The sequence below is a fragment of the Dipodomys merriami genome, unplaced genomic scaffold, assembly GCF_024711535.1.
Source record: "Dipodomys merriami isolate MVZ:Mamm:240054 unplaced genomic scaffold, mDipMer1.0.p SCAF_512, whole genome shotgun sequence".
Taxonomy (NCBI): domain Eukaryota; kingdom Metazoa; phylum Chordata; class Mammalia; order Rodentia; family Heteromyidae; genus Dipodomys; species Dipodomys merriami.
Window position 1 is genome coordinate 517,493 of NW_027206083.1, and position 14,041 is coordinate 531,533.

At 42.3% G+C, this 14,041-nt stretch overlaps 1 protein-coding gene across 21 annotated transcripts in view; it reads right to left on the reverse strand.

Annotated features, from left to right (window-relative positions):
* Positions 1–14,041, reverse strand: part of LOC138810943 (hepatoma-derived growth factor-related protein 2-like) — a 289,960-nt gene that overhangs the window by 41,405 nt on the left and 234,514 nt on the right. For 14 of the 21 annotated variants that reach the window (XR_011367295.1, XR_011367293.1, XR_011367296.1 and 11 more), the window contains 4 exons: positions 8,707–8,774; positions 8,155–8,234; positions 6,994–7,459; positions 5,336–5,478 (listed from right to left, as the gene is read on the reverse strand). The exons of 2 other annotated variants lie outside the window; for them this stretch is intronic. The gene's annotated coding sequence lies outside the window, so the exon portion shown is untranslated. The remainder of the gene's footprint in view (positions 1–5,335; positions 5,479–6,993; positions 7,460–8,154; positions 8,235–8,706; positions 8,775–14,041) is intronic. 5 more of the 21 variants (XR_011367283.1, XR_011367282.1, XR_011367279.1 and 2 more) reach the window with 5 other exon arrangements.

The window sequence follows — 14,041 nt, forward strand, 5'->3', positions numbered from 1 at the left end:
AGATCTTCCCCCACGTTCTCCTAATAACAGCTTCCATAACTGAAGCATAATTCATTGTGGCAGAATCCACCAATCTTCAGATTTCAACAGATTTCAACTGAAACTCTTTCACTTCAAGAAGTATAGATGAAATTACATAGCATGCCACTTGTTAAGAATTTTTTACACAGCATTTAAGTCCCTCCAGACCAACTTCTATTGTATTAAGACTTTTTTTATTGTTTCTGAATAGTCCATGCTATAAATGTACTTTGGGACTATCACAGAAATAAGATGATTCAGAAACCTTATGTATAGGTGTTTATGGGAACCAAAGCTTTCTCTTGGGCTACTCAGTTTAGTTTTAAATGTTACTGTTAGGCTGGGCATGTGCCTTAGCAGTAGAAAGCTTGCCTAGCATGCATGAAGCCCTGGGTTTGATTCCTCAGTAACATATGAACAGAAACTGGCACTGTGGGTCAAGTGGTAGAGCACTAGACTTGAGCAAAATGCTCAGGGATAGTGCCATGGCACTGAGCTCAATCCACAGTACTGTCTCAAAACAAGGTATTTTTCTATTCTTTTCCCAAGTAAACTATCACTTCATTTTCCTAGTGGCAATGTATGAATAATCAAGTTCCCCTGAATTCTGATCAACCTTGTGTTGTCACTATTTTGATTGAACCATTCAAATAGGTATGTAGTGGTACCTCACTGAGCCTTTTAAATTGCATTCCTCTAATGGCTGGGACAAAGGCATCCTTTTATGTGCTTATTTGCTGAATATATATTCTTCAGTGAAACATTTATTTGTATCTTTTGGTCATTATCCAATCATTGTGTTTTGGTTTTTATCATTATGTACTACAGAGACTTGAGAACACTGTTTATTAGAGATTTAATTCCTCTACTATATGGCTTGCAAATATTTCACGCTAGTTTATAGTTTATCTTTTTCCTTTCTTCCTAGAGTCTTTCCCTGAGCAAGTTTTTCATTGTGAGGAGGTTCATTATCTATTTTCCCTTTTACTGACTATCCTTTAAAATCTTTAGTAATCACTTCCTACTAAAACTCTTCCAGAGATTTAATCTATCCAAAAATATTTCTGTCAGAACAGTTTTTTAGGGTTTTGTTTCCTATTTATGTGGTGGCCCTAGGGAACAAAAGATGTCCCTAATCCTTTTGCTTTTGTTTTTTAGATAGGGTTTCCCAAATTTGTCTAGGCAAGCCTCAGACCATGAATTTCTTACCTCTGCCTCTCAAGTACCTGAGATTACAGGCATACACTACCATGCTTGCTATCTCTGAAACACTAACTTTTTGTTTGGTCTGCTCTTAAACCTTAATCCTCCTATCTCCTTCTCTGGAGTGTCTAGGATTATAAGTATAAAACACTATTCTGGGCCTTTTGCTATTATTAAAAATATTCATCATAAATATACCAAAATTCTGTTAGTATTGGAACATTTGATGTGACAAAAGAGATGACGATTGACTTATATTTTACACTTACTTTTTTTTTTACAGTGCTAGTGATAGAACTTAAGACCCCACACATACCAGGGAAGAGCTCCACCATTTGGCTATATCCATTGAATTCCTACTTTAACATTTTTTTTGCCAGTCCTGGAACTGGAACTCAAGGCCTAGGCACTGTCCTGGAGCTTTGTTTGCTCAAGGCTAGCACTCTAACCCTTGAGAGACAGCCTCACTTCTGGATTTTTCTGTGTATGTAGTATTGAGGAACTGAACAACGGGCTTCATGCATGGTAGGCAAGCACTATTACTAAACCACATTCCCTGCACCTCAGATCAACTTTTAATCAACAATTCAATTACCCAATCTAATTCCTTCCAGAAGAAGAGAAGGAGAATCAAATACCATGAGAGAATAAATGTATTTCCTCCTCTTTCCTTCACTCTTCTCTTGTGCTCTCTCTCTTTCTCTTTCACCCTCCTTCACCCATACACACAGGTATGTATAAACTATTTTATAGAGAGATGGATTACATGTAGGAAAGAGCCAATATATGACAACAAATGTTTCAAACAGATTTAAAAAACTTATTAACAACTAAGGCAGAAAGACCAGCACACTACTATAATTAAGATACATACCAAAAATGCTAACAGAAAGGAAAACACCCATTTGAATCAGGAGACATGATTCATACACAAAGAACCAAACACAAGTCTAGAGCTTGGAGTGTCAAATCTAGCCTAGAGATGTTTTTAATTTATCTATATAGTGCCTAAACTTTTAAATGAGTTCCATGTTTAAAAACCAGTCTTCATACAAAAGTGCAAGTGTCCAATTTCCCTTGAAAACTGAAAGATCTAGCAACAAAGGCTATATAGTGACTGGTTAATAACTACTTCATGCCAAATAGCTACTGGTCCTTTTAGGCAATGCTCCTGCACCTCAAAATTGGCACTCGAATTCAATTCACTCATTTATGTTAACTGATTAGCCCTATAGTCATCTGCAAATACCTGCCATGAGACATACATCAGACTGTGACAGGTGAAAATGCCAGAGAGAGTGTTCAAAGGTATAAAAACAATCCATAAGAAAGCTCAAAGGTATACATGATACCAGTTGCCTGGAGCCATTAAAATACCAGAGAGAAAAAGAATCACGAGGCATGAAATCAGAAGGCAACTTTAAGATACCTTGGAGCTAAGCTGTAGGTGTGTGTGTGTGTGTGTGTGTGTGTGTGTGTGTGTGTGTGTGTTTGTGTGTGTGTGTGTGTGTTGTATACTATGTGTAATGCATGCACTATATGTAATACAAAATATATCATTGTAGAAATGTAATTCATTTAACTTCATATGATATTAAGACATACTCTGAAATAGGAAACAATGGAAATCTCTATACTTTGGTCATCACCATCTAAATTTGAATCTACATGATTAAAAATCATTTAGAGGGGCTGGCCAGGTGGCTCAGTGGTACAGTACTTGCCTTGCATGCATGAGGCCCTGGGTTCAATTCCTCAGTACCACGTAAGCAGAAAAAGCCCGAAGTGGCACTGTGGTTCAAGTGGTAGAGTGCTAGCCCTAAGCTGAAGACTTGAGGGACAGCACCCAAGACCAGAGTTCAGGCCCCAGGACCAACCAAAAAAGAAAATAAAAGATCATCTAGAATGTGTTAGGATGGAAGACAAAGAGTTTATATTGTTTATACTGTTAATATTATTAGTAGAAGGAATGTAGATACTCTACTCTCAATAAATTCATCATCTCTCAGCAAACATAAATAAATAACAGGTAGGTGAAAGTGCAATTGCATTATTTAATGGTTTCCTAAGTTTTCTGGGTATTTTATGATGAATTGGAAAAGAGAAATATGCCAGTAAATTAAGAAAAAATAAGCCAAAAGGATTCATATTTTTAAGGAACCAAAATGCATATGCTTTGTGTCTCTCACTCCTACCATCAGGCTGCCTTTTCCCTCCTTTACCCTTCTCAGCAATCAAGGCTTACCAGCAACTTGCTCCTGCCAACCTCAACTTGGGGAGTACCATGCACCCAGCCAGCACATAGCCACTCCTGATGCCTACAAAGTGTGCTCCCAATGCCTGGGAAATACTTCCCCCTGTGGGGTGGGTCTGGCCAGGTATACTTCTGGGTCCGGGTTTTTCTTTGGTCTGAAGTGGCTGGGCTCTGGTTCATTGAGTTTGGGCACCAACTGGGTGGTTTAAAGTTTGGCTGACCATAGTCACTGGAGTGATGTCAGCTGGGAAAAGGAGACTGGGGGTGTCCATCTGCATTTGTGTTTTTGAAGATCTGACCCTCCAACAGGTACTGAGCGCTAAGTAGCCTCCCAACTATCCCGAGGTCAGGGATTACCCAAGCCACTGATTGGCAAGGCCCAAATGGGCAGAACAGGGCTGTCCAGGCCAGTAGCAAAGTGTTTGCAAGGACGTTTAGTTATATGAATTGGGCAGGAGAAGGTGAGGGAGGACTAACTAGCAAATGCAAAGGCCTTAACAAATTTTAATAATCCAAGAAAAGAAAAACAAAAAAATGCTGCAAAAAAACGGGTCAAGGGGATTGTAATGTGGCTTAGTGATAGAGGCTTGCCTGGCATGCATGAAGCCCTGGGTTCAATCCCTCAGTACCACATACACAGAAAAGGCCAGAAGTGATGCTGTGGCTCAAATTGTAGAGCACTAATCTTGAGCAAAAGAAGCACAACGTCAGTGCCCAGATGCTGAGTTTAAGCCCTAGGACTGGCACAAAAAAATGAGGGGGAGGAGGTTTGCAAAAAGGAGGTCTGGGACTTGAACACCTGGCTCGTCGAGCTTATGAGATGGGATAAAGTTGTTTCTCTCTCTCTCTCTCTCTCTCTCTCTCTCTCTCTCTCTCTCTCTCTCTCTCTCTCTCTCTCTCTGTGTGTGTGTGTGTGTGGTTAATTGGAGATGAATCTCAGATTTTCTGGCCCCCAAAACATTAGACTCCTGAGTAGCTAGGATTACAGGCATTAGCCACCTATGCCCAGCTCAGGATAGTTTTAACTCTTAATATGGAACTTAATGGGAAAAGACAGTAGGTTTCTAAGCAGACTAGTAAGATGCTTTGATTTGTGGTTTTTAAGATGAGTCCCCCTTCCCTCATTAAAAAAGATGCATCTCATTATTTATCCTTCAGTAGTGTAAATGTGTGAAGTCTGGAGTTGTGGAGCTAGAAAGGTATAAGTTTATAAATATAAGGAAAATGGAACTTTTCAGAGGTAAAGAGATTGGATTTTTTTTTTTGGCAGTCTTGAGGCTTGAACTCTGGGGCTGGGCACTGTCCCTGAGCAATTCAGCTCAAGGCTAGCACTCTACCATTTGAGCTACAGCGCCACTTGCGGTTTTCTGGTGGTTTATTGGAGATAAGAGTTTTACAGGTTTTCCTGCCAGGGCTGGCTTTGAACCCTGATTCTTGGATCTCAGCTTCTTGAGTAGCTAGGATTACAGGCATGAGCCACCGGCACCTGGAGAGAATTGGATTATGTAAAAATCCAAACATGTGGCTGGGTATCAAACACAGTGGTTAGATGTCTAGCCTAGCATGTGCTAGGAGAGAAAGGAAGCAGAGAGAAAGAAGAAAAGAAGAACAAGAATAAGGGAGACAGGAGAGAAAAAAAGAGAATCTATGTTTTCTACTGCTTCAGTGGTTTCAGTAGAGCCATCATTCTAAATAAACCTTCCCCAGATAAGTCTCCGATTTGTCTGCCTGGGCTGGCTTCAAATCTGGATCCTCAGATCTCAACTTCCTTAGGTAGTTATAATCGTAGGCTTGAGCCACTCTAGCTCTGGCCTCTTAACCTTCTGTTTTATCTAGTAGCTGCTAATTTCCTCTTACCTCATTTCTGGGGCTTGAACCCAAGGCCTGGGCATTGCTCTTGAGCTTTTTTGTTCTAACCTAGGGCCTAGCCACTTGAACCACAGCTCCACTTCCAGATTTTTTTTGGTGTTTCACTGAAGATGAGTGTCACAGGTGAAAATCTATTTAAAGAGAACAGTAAAAACAATGTAGTTAAACAATTGTGTCAGAACAGGAGCTCAAAGGATCATACTTTGAAGAAAAGGTGCTGGATTCATGGACACAGACTATGACTTTCACCGTCCTTAGATTTAACATAGTAGTAGATACACAGAGACACTAAATAAATGCTGCTTGATACCAGTTCCATTTTGTGTTGCTTATATTAAACCTAACTCACTTTGTGAATGTCAGTTTGGAAGGAAACTATCTTGCAGAAAAGCTTATAGGCAAATCTCCAACATCAGGCTAGGTTCTCAAACAGAACTTGAGGCACTTCACAAGCTGGGCCATTTAGAGATGAGGCAGAAGATCTTGCTGGAATACCAACCTGGCCCATGTCCATCTCAAGCAAAGCATCTGGTTCCCATCTGTTTCCTAAGCTAAACCTGCACAGAGATACTCTTTGAAGAAAATCTCTTTACAATTGAACTATAGACTCATGTTATTTGCCAATTATCATGTAAGAAACAATGGCCTCATCCTGAAAAATACTGGCAAGGATCACCTTAAGTAGATGACCAAAGATACATCCAGGCAATGAGACACCAGAAATTGATATGACATAACTGAGCTTTCTCATTCAGTTATAAAATTGGGCACAAAGAAACAAGGAAACCAATATATGCCTAGCTGGGTTCCAGTGGCTCACCCATGGAATTCTAGCCAATAAGGAGGCTCAGATCTGAGGATGTTGGTCCAAAGCCAGCCCAGAGAGAAAAGTCTGTGACATTCATATCTCCAGTGAACACCAGAAAACTGGAAGTGGGTGCTGTAGCTCCAAGTGGTAGAGTGATAGCCTATAACTAGCTCAAAGAGAGCACCCAGGCCCCGAGTTCAAGCCCCAGGACCAGCCAAAGTAAAAAAACACCCACCCAAGTCACACTGGGAGGCTTCCCACAGGATCAGTAGCTGCCCTTTTCAAAAGTGTCAAGCTCATACTAAAGAAAAGACAGTGGAAATGTCACAGACTGGAGGAGGCAGAGGAGGTCTGACAGATCAAGGGAAAGCAGGATCCTGGATGGATCCTGAGTGGGAGTGCCAGTTCTGAGGCTTGAACTCAAGACCTGGACACTGTCTCTTAGCTGTTTTGCTCAAGGCTGGCACTCTACCACTTGAGCCACCACTTTACTTCAGGCTTTTTGATGGTTTGTTGGAGAGAAGAGGCTCACAGACTTTCCTGCCCAAGCTAGCTTTGAAACTTAATCCTAAAATCTCAGCCTGCTGATGAGTTAGGATTACAAGTGCCAGCTATATTTTCTGTTTTATCTTGCAATAAAAATAAAAAGATTGGGGGGGAGGGGGGAGGCTGGGAAGGGATGTGAAGGGTAAACAAAGGAGGAGGCTGCAATGCTTGGTAAGAAATGTATGCATTATCCTGCCCACGTAATTGTAACTCCTCTGTACAGTATGTTCACAAATAAAATTAAATTAAATTAAAAAAAATAAAATAAAAAGATTGTTTTCAAAATACATACTTGGGAGGGAACAAGGGAGAGGCTCTGCTAGTACTGTTGACTCTAGCCGTTTTTGTCTTATGCTACAGCTGCAGGGCAGGCCACATGGGCAGGGTGTGGTTCAGGCACAGGCTCAGCCTGCCTAGAACAAGGAGGTAAAAATGAGGTGTACATAGTTCTGACAATAGCTAGTGGTCTTGTTTGGCCTTCTAGTGTAGAGAGCAGAAGGAAATAAAATGAGGAAATAATAGTTGAGGGCACAGTATGTAATCTCATTATGCCATGACAAGATATTTGTTCTTAACCTGTCAAGCAAAAGAGAAAAGGTATATGTTTCTCATCAAGGATAGATACCACCTCAGTGGTCACTTCTCAGTCCTCTTTGCAAACAAATCCCAATTTTGTCTCATCATCCATTCTGTTGGTTTCTGTGTTTACATGGGATGTCTGGTGCTGCAACAGCCAACTTGGGATGATGAGCTTTAGCCTGTGGAGAATATACCCAGTATGGTCAATTCAAAAGATGGTAGGAATATAAATATAAGAAGACAGACTAGGTGCCAGTGGCTCAGGCCTGTAATCCTATCTACTCAGGAAGCTGAGATCTGAGGATCATGGTTCAAAGCCAGCCCAGGCAGGAAAACCTGCGAAACTCTTATCTCCAATAAACCACCAGAAAATCAGAAGTGGCCCTGTGGCTAAAGTGGTAGAGTGCTAGCCTTGAGCTGAGTTGCTCAGGGACAAAGCCCAGGCCCAGAGTTCAAGCCCCATGGCTCACAAAACAAAAGACAAAAAAAGAAGACAGTACTGAGCCACTGAATTAATGAATTCTACCGTCTCCCTTGTGCTATGGTTATTATTTTTTTCTTTTTTTTTCCAGGGCTGAGGACTGAACCCAGGGCCTTGCACACGTGCCAAGCGTGCGCCCTTCCCCTGGATAACCCCCCAGCCCCACTGTGGTTATTATTATGTGAAATAATAAATCTTCCTCTCACTGAAATGAGTTAGGCCTTCTATAATTACACCTAAAAGCAACCAAAATTATGCTTGAGTCCTAAGGGAAAATAAAAGGCATCTAGAAGTAATACAAGAAAAAAAATATAGGTGAAAAATAAAAATAAAGGCTAAAATGCATTAGGTGCATAGGGCTCTGAAAAATCTCCCAGGCCTGAAGAAACTCACCTGGAGTTTCAGAAGCCAGCTCCAATTTACATTTAACCATCTAAGTCTAGTTGCTATCAAGTTCTTATAGGCAGTGATCCCTGAGAAGAGGAAGAAAAATGAAAGGGAAATAAAATTAAACAACTGCCAGTGGAGAAACCAGCTTTACATGATCAATTTCCTTCCAGGGAATCTCTATTTGTCTGAAGAGAATTTCTTCATCAGATCCCTGGCCCCAAGTCAGAGACAGGTATATGAGGAGGAGACAGGACAGGGCAGCCTAAGATGGACAGTGACTCATCTGGAATGGAAGAAAGAGCTAGCATGTGGCAGAGACTGAGCCCAAAGCTAAGCCTGACTCGATCCAGAACCTTCCCAATGCACTGTCATGCCAGAAATGAAAGCCAAGCTGCAAAGCCACCAAGAGCTGCTTCTAAGCCATTCTGAAAAGTGCCCACATTCACCCAGGCGTCTCACCAGAGACCCCAGGTATAGTCCAGCAGAGCACTTGAAAGCAGAAACCCAAGAAGCAAAGCAGGTGGCCTGCATCCAAATTCAAGAAATGTAACTCACTCAATTGTCACTGTGGCCAGGCCTGAGATTTCCAGTCAGTCCCCTACACTCTAGCCTGAGGACAGGACCTATTAGGATGAGACCATATAATAAGACACGGATGAAGGCCCTGTCTGACTGCCACTGCCATTAAGAACAGCATTATAGATGGGTGCCCATGGCGCATGCCTGTAATCCTAATCAGGATGCTGAGATCTGAGGACCATGCTTTGAAGCCATCCTAGGCAGAAAAGTCAATGAGGTTCCTTATCTCCAATAAAGCAACAAAAAAAGCCAGAAGTGGAGCTATGACTCAAGTAGCAGAGTGCTAACCTTGAGCAAAAAGCTGAGGGACAACTTCTAGGATGGTGGTGTGGGGAAAGACTAATACCACAAGCCCCTTTAGGACAGGTGCTCTCACTTATGCCCATTTCCTTCAGAGCATTGCATAGCCCTCACCTTACTGACTTGCCTCTCCCTGTTTTAACACAGGATATTCACTTGGCCAGTCTATCTTGCAGCATCCCTAGCAAAGCAGCTTTTTCTCTGGGGTTTAACCAAGGAGCCAATACTGTCTGTGATTGGTTAACTGTGCACAGTCCAGAATCATTGATACCTGGGGTCCATCTGGCTTGGCCATCTACTGTTGTAGCTTACAGCATATTGTTCAACACTTCTGTTTTCTTATAATAGTTCTTGCTCATGGGTCCTAACGGTCACAATAGAATAACTAATAGGGTTACTTGTGTACACACACACACACACACCACTGCAACAGTACTACAAGGGAAACAAGGCAACTCAACAGGGAGCTTCAGGATTCAAACATCTACCACATCCTAAGTATTTCCTGTTCCTTCTTAAGTAATTATTAATATTATTCCTATTTTGGTGCAAGTACTGGAGAGTGAACTCAGAGCTGGGACACTGAGCCCCACTCAACTGGGGACTGAACTATCCCTAAGCTTTTTTGTTTTTGTTTTTTGTTTTGGGTCTGGTCATGGGGCCTGAACTCTGGGCCTGTGCACTGTCCCTTAGCTCTTCAGATCAAGGCTAGCACTCTACCACTTGAGCCACAGCACCACTTCTGGCTTTTTTTTTTTATTACTTATGTGGTGCTGAGGAATGGAACTAGGGCCTCATGCATGCAAGACAAGCGCTCTACCACTGAGCCACCTTCCTAGCCCTTCCTTAAGCTTTTTCTGCTCGAGGCTAGTGCTATACCATTTGAGCCATACCTCCAGTTCTGGCTTTTTGCAGGTTAATTGGAGATAAAGAGCCTCACAGACTTTTCTTTCCAGGTTGGCTTCAAACCAGGACCCTCAGATCTCAGACTCTTGAATTGCTAGGATTACAGTGGTGAGCCACCCGCACCTGGGTACAATCTGTTTTTTTAATGTTTTTTTGAATGTTTTTTATATCTATTAGATATGGAGATTAGGAATCTCTGCTGCTCTCTTTTTTTCTTAGCTGTATTTTCTTTTTCTTAGCCCCTTCCTTAAATGATTCTTTATTTTTTATTTATTTATTTATTTTTATTTATTTATTTTTTGGTCAGGGGTCCTGAACTCTGAGCTTGGGCACTATCCCGCAGCTCTTCAGCTCAAGGCAAGTGCTCTACTGCTTGAGTCACAGTGCCACTTCTGGGTTTCTAGTGGTTTATTGGAGATGAGAGCATCATGGACTTTCCTTCCTGGGCTGGCTTTGAACCATGATCCTCAGATCTCAGCCTCCTGAGTAGCTAGGATTACAGGTATGAGCCACTGGCGCCCAGCCCTTAAACAATTGATTCCCTATCTGGTAAGAGGAACAATGATTTCACCTCCTAATGAGTAGGTTGTCACAGATAGCAGTCTGTGAGCATGAGACCTGTCATATAATAACTACTTACTGAAACAGGCATGACCTGTAAGGGCAGAAAGAAAAGGAGCTAATGAAGGGGACTCCAGGAGGACAAGGCAGCTCTTCTCTGATAACACTAAGAGCTCCCAGAGGTCAGGGATAGTATCCTCAGATCTATGACCCCACATGGACAATAGGCTGATTCTCTACATATCTGATGTCACAGCAATCTTAGTACCAAGAGTGGCTCCTTTGTGCCAGGACAGGAAGGAAGGAAGAGGACAGGGGGGCCCATAGACAGGCAGCTCCTGAAACAGATCACCAGGTGACAAAATGAAGACAAGAGTATAATCAGGAGACCATCACATCCTCTGCAAGCTTCTCCACCAGAGGCCAGCAGCAGAGGAAGACAGACAGCCCACTGTGGGTGAACATGAGCACCACACTGGGAAGGCCCAGAATGGTGAACCAAAGAAATATAGGAAGGGGAGAGCTTTGGAGATGTATATCAGCTCTGACTTTTACCAATCTTGAGATTGCTCCTCATGGTCCTCAATTTCCTTATCTGTACAAGGTGGAAAATTATCATCTTGATCAAATACAAGGACAGGGGAGCCCTTGTTCCAAAGAGAGACATAAATGATAGTCATGTTATGGAGATTTTTTTTCTGAAGGTAAAAACTAACCTCCTAGCCAGATACTAGTGGCTAATACCTGAAATCCTAGCTACTCAGGAGGCTAAGATCTGAGGATCATGGTTTTCAGCCAGCTCAGAAAGAAAGGTAAGTCTTTGAGACACATAGCTCCAAATAACCACCAAAAAGCCAGATGTGGAGCTGGGACTCAAGTGGTAGAACACCAGCCTTGAGGAAAAACAAACAAAAAACAAACAAACAAAATCTCCTGGCCTTGCATTTAAGACCTAGCCCTGCATTCAAGCCCTAGGATCCGCAAGAAGGAAAAAAGGAGGAAAAAAAAAAACTCTCCTCAAACAAGAATACAAGCTAAGAGGTTTTCAGCTGAATGCAACTAAAATAAAAATGGGAGAGCCCGTTGTTTCCTGAGGATGACTATTTATGAGGCCAATTTCATTTTCAAGTGCTAATGAGTCCCCAAAGCAGACCCATGTACAGCCTGGAGTCCAGAAGAGTGGGAAGACACCCAACCCAAACTTTGTGGAAGCTCCAAGGACACTTGTGGCGCTCAATCAGAGTGTAATGATCAGAGCAATAATCTAAATAATGAACAAGATAAAGTGTGGTGGAGGGGAGGAGAGAGAAGATACAGGTGGAAAGGAATAGTACTTAAGTTTTTTGTATTTCCTCAAGACAAACTTCTGTCTGGAATAGATTAATTCCATCTATATATTAATGTGGATTACTAATTAATGAGTTAAAAATGCTTTCAACACAAGAAGTGCTAAGAAAATGCTTAAAAATAATGAGTCTCTGGGTATGTCTCCAAAAGAAATATGCTAGCTTCTGTAATTTTCTCTCTCTCTTGTAACATTTAAAATGTTATGGTTTGCCAGGCATTGGTGGCTCCTGCCTGTAATCCCAGCTACTCAGGAGGCTGAGATCTGAGAACCGAGGTTCAAAGCCATCCCAGGAAGGAAAGTCCGTGTGACTACTATCTCCAATAAACCACTAGAAAACCAGAAGTGGCACTGTGGCTCAAGCAGTAGATTTCTCGCCTTGAGCTGAAGAGCACAAGGACAGTGTCCCAGCCCAGAGTTCAAGCCCCACAACCAACCAAAAAAAAAATATTATGGTTTGAAGGAAATGGAAGGGAATCATGGAAATTCATTTAAAGCACAAAATCAGGAAATTGGAAAGCCTGGTCAGGTAACTAACTTCCTTGAAGTCCTATGAACACTATCAATGCACATTCCCCAGTGCGCTGAGAGCGCTGTTGCACACATCTGAGCTGCAGTTCATTCTTGGGATACTTGAGCACAGATGATGTCTTGAGTGTCTTCATAGCCCTGCCACACAACACTTTACCAGGTGCACAGCAAACAGTCAATAATATGTTACATCACCAGGTCTTCTCAAAAGAGATGGGCATGCCTAACTATGCAGGAAGCTGAGATCTAAGGATAGAAGTTCAAATCCAACACAAACAGAAACATCAAAGAGACCCTTACCTCTAATTCATCAGCAAAACCCTAAATTGGAGGTATGGCTTAAGTGGTAGAGTACCAGCCTTGAATGAAAAAGCTAAAGGACAGCACCCAGGCATTGAGTTTAAGCTCTAGTACTGACACAGAAAGAGATAGATTGGGAGGTGGGGGGGGGGAGTAAAGTTTAAAAAAGGAAGAAAAAGATTTTTGGCATTGGAGAACTATGAAGGCCCACGGACTAGGTGATCAAGGTCAAATTGACAGTGAAAATACATCAACTTTGTGCTAAGAATGGCATTTACTTCTCTGGTTTTCTCCTCCCAAATCCATGAACTTCAATCTAAAATCAAAAACACATGAGATGAATCCCAACAGATTCTAAAGCATGTCTGACTAGGGCTCCTCAAAACCATCCAAGCTGCCCCCAAACAAGGGCAGTGTCAGAAGCTGTCACAGCCAAGAGGAGCCCAAGAAGCCATAGCAACTCAATGTGAAGAGGTTTCCTGGAAGGATTTTACAGAAGTAGAAACAAGCCTGAGAAGACCCAGAGCCCAGCTAAAGTCTCACAGACACAGTAGGAACCCCAACCTTCCCTCATATCCACTTGGTGAAAAGATTCTCACTGACAAGCTGATGATGCTTTCTTTACATGTACAGTGACAAGACCTTTGTAAATTTGTCACTGAAATGCAATGCTCAGAAGTGGTGCTGTGGCTCAAGAGGTAGAGCGCTGACCTTAAGTTGAAGAGCACAGGGACAGCGCTCAGGCAAAGAGTTTAAGCCTCACGACCACCACCAAAACAACAAAAAAACAACTAATAATCCTAAAATGCAATTCTCCTTCTCTGGAAACCCCAACTTCTCTTGAACACAAGTCCTGTATAATTTGGCACTGAAGCACCTCATGGACCTCAGAGCATCATGTAGCGAGAGTCAAAACTGAGGCCCAAAGTGGGAGCCAGTGTTTTCCCAATTTCTAGTTTAGGATCTGGTGCTCTACTTGGGCTGATGCTTCAACACTGGCCAGATCCAAAACTCTCCCTTCTATCCTGCACACACCAAGAACCAGTTTAGGACTCTGGGATAAATTCAAAGACCAGCTTCTGGTCTTTGCTAGCATTGTGGCTGGTGTGGTGCAAGGACATATGTGTGGAAAGTGGTTTGGTATTTAGCTACATGTCCTTTTGCCATGGGACACTATGCCAGAGCCACACAGAAAGTCCATCCCTGGCAGGGTAAGGATCCAGACATAAACACACAGCTTTCAAGGGGCTAGGAAGGTGGCTCAGTAATAGAGTGCTTGCCTCACATGCATGAGAACTTGGGTTCAATTCCTCAGCACCACATGAACAGAAAAAGCTGGAAGCAGCAAGTGGTAGAGTGCTGGCCTTG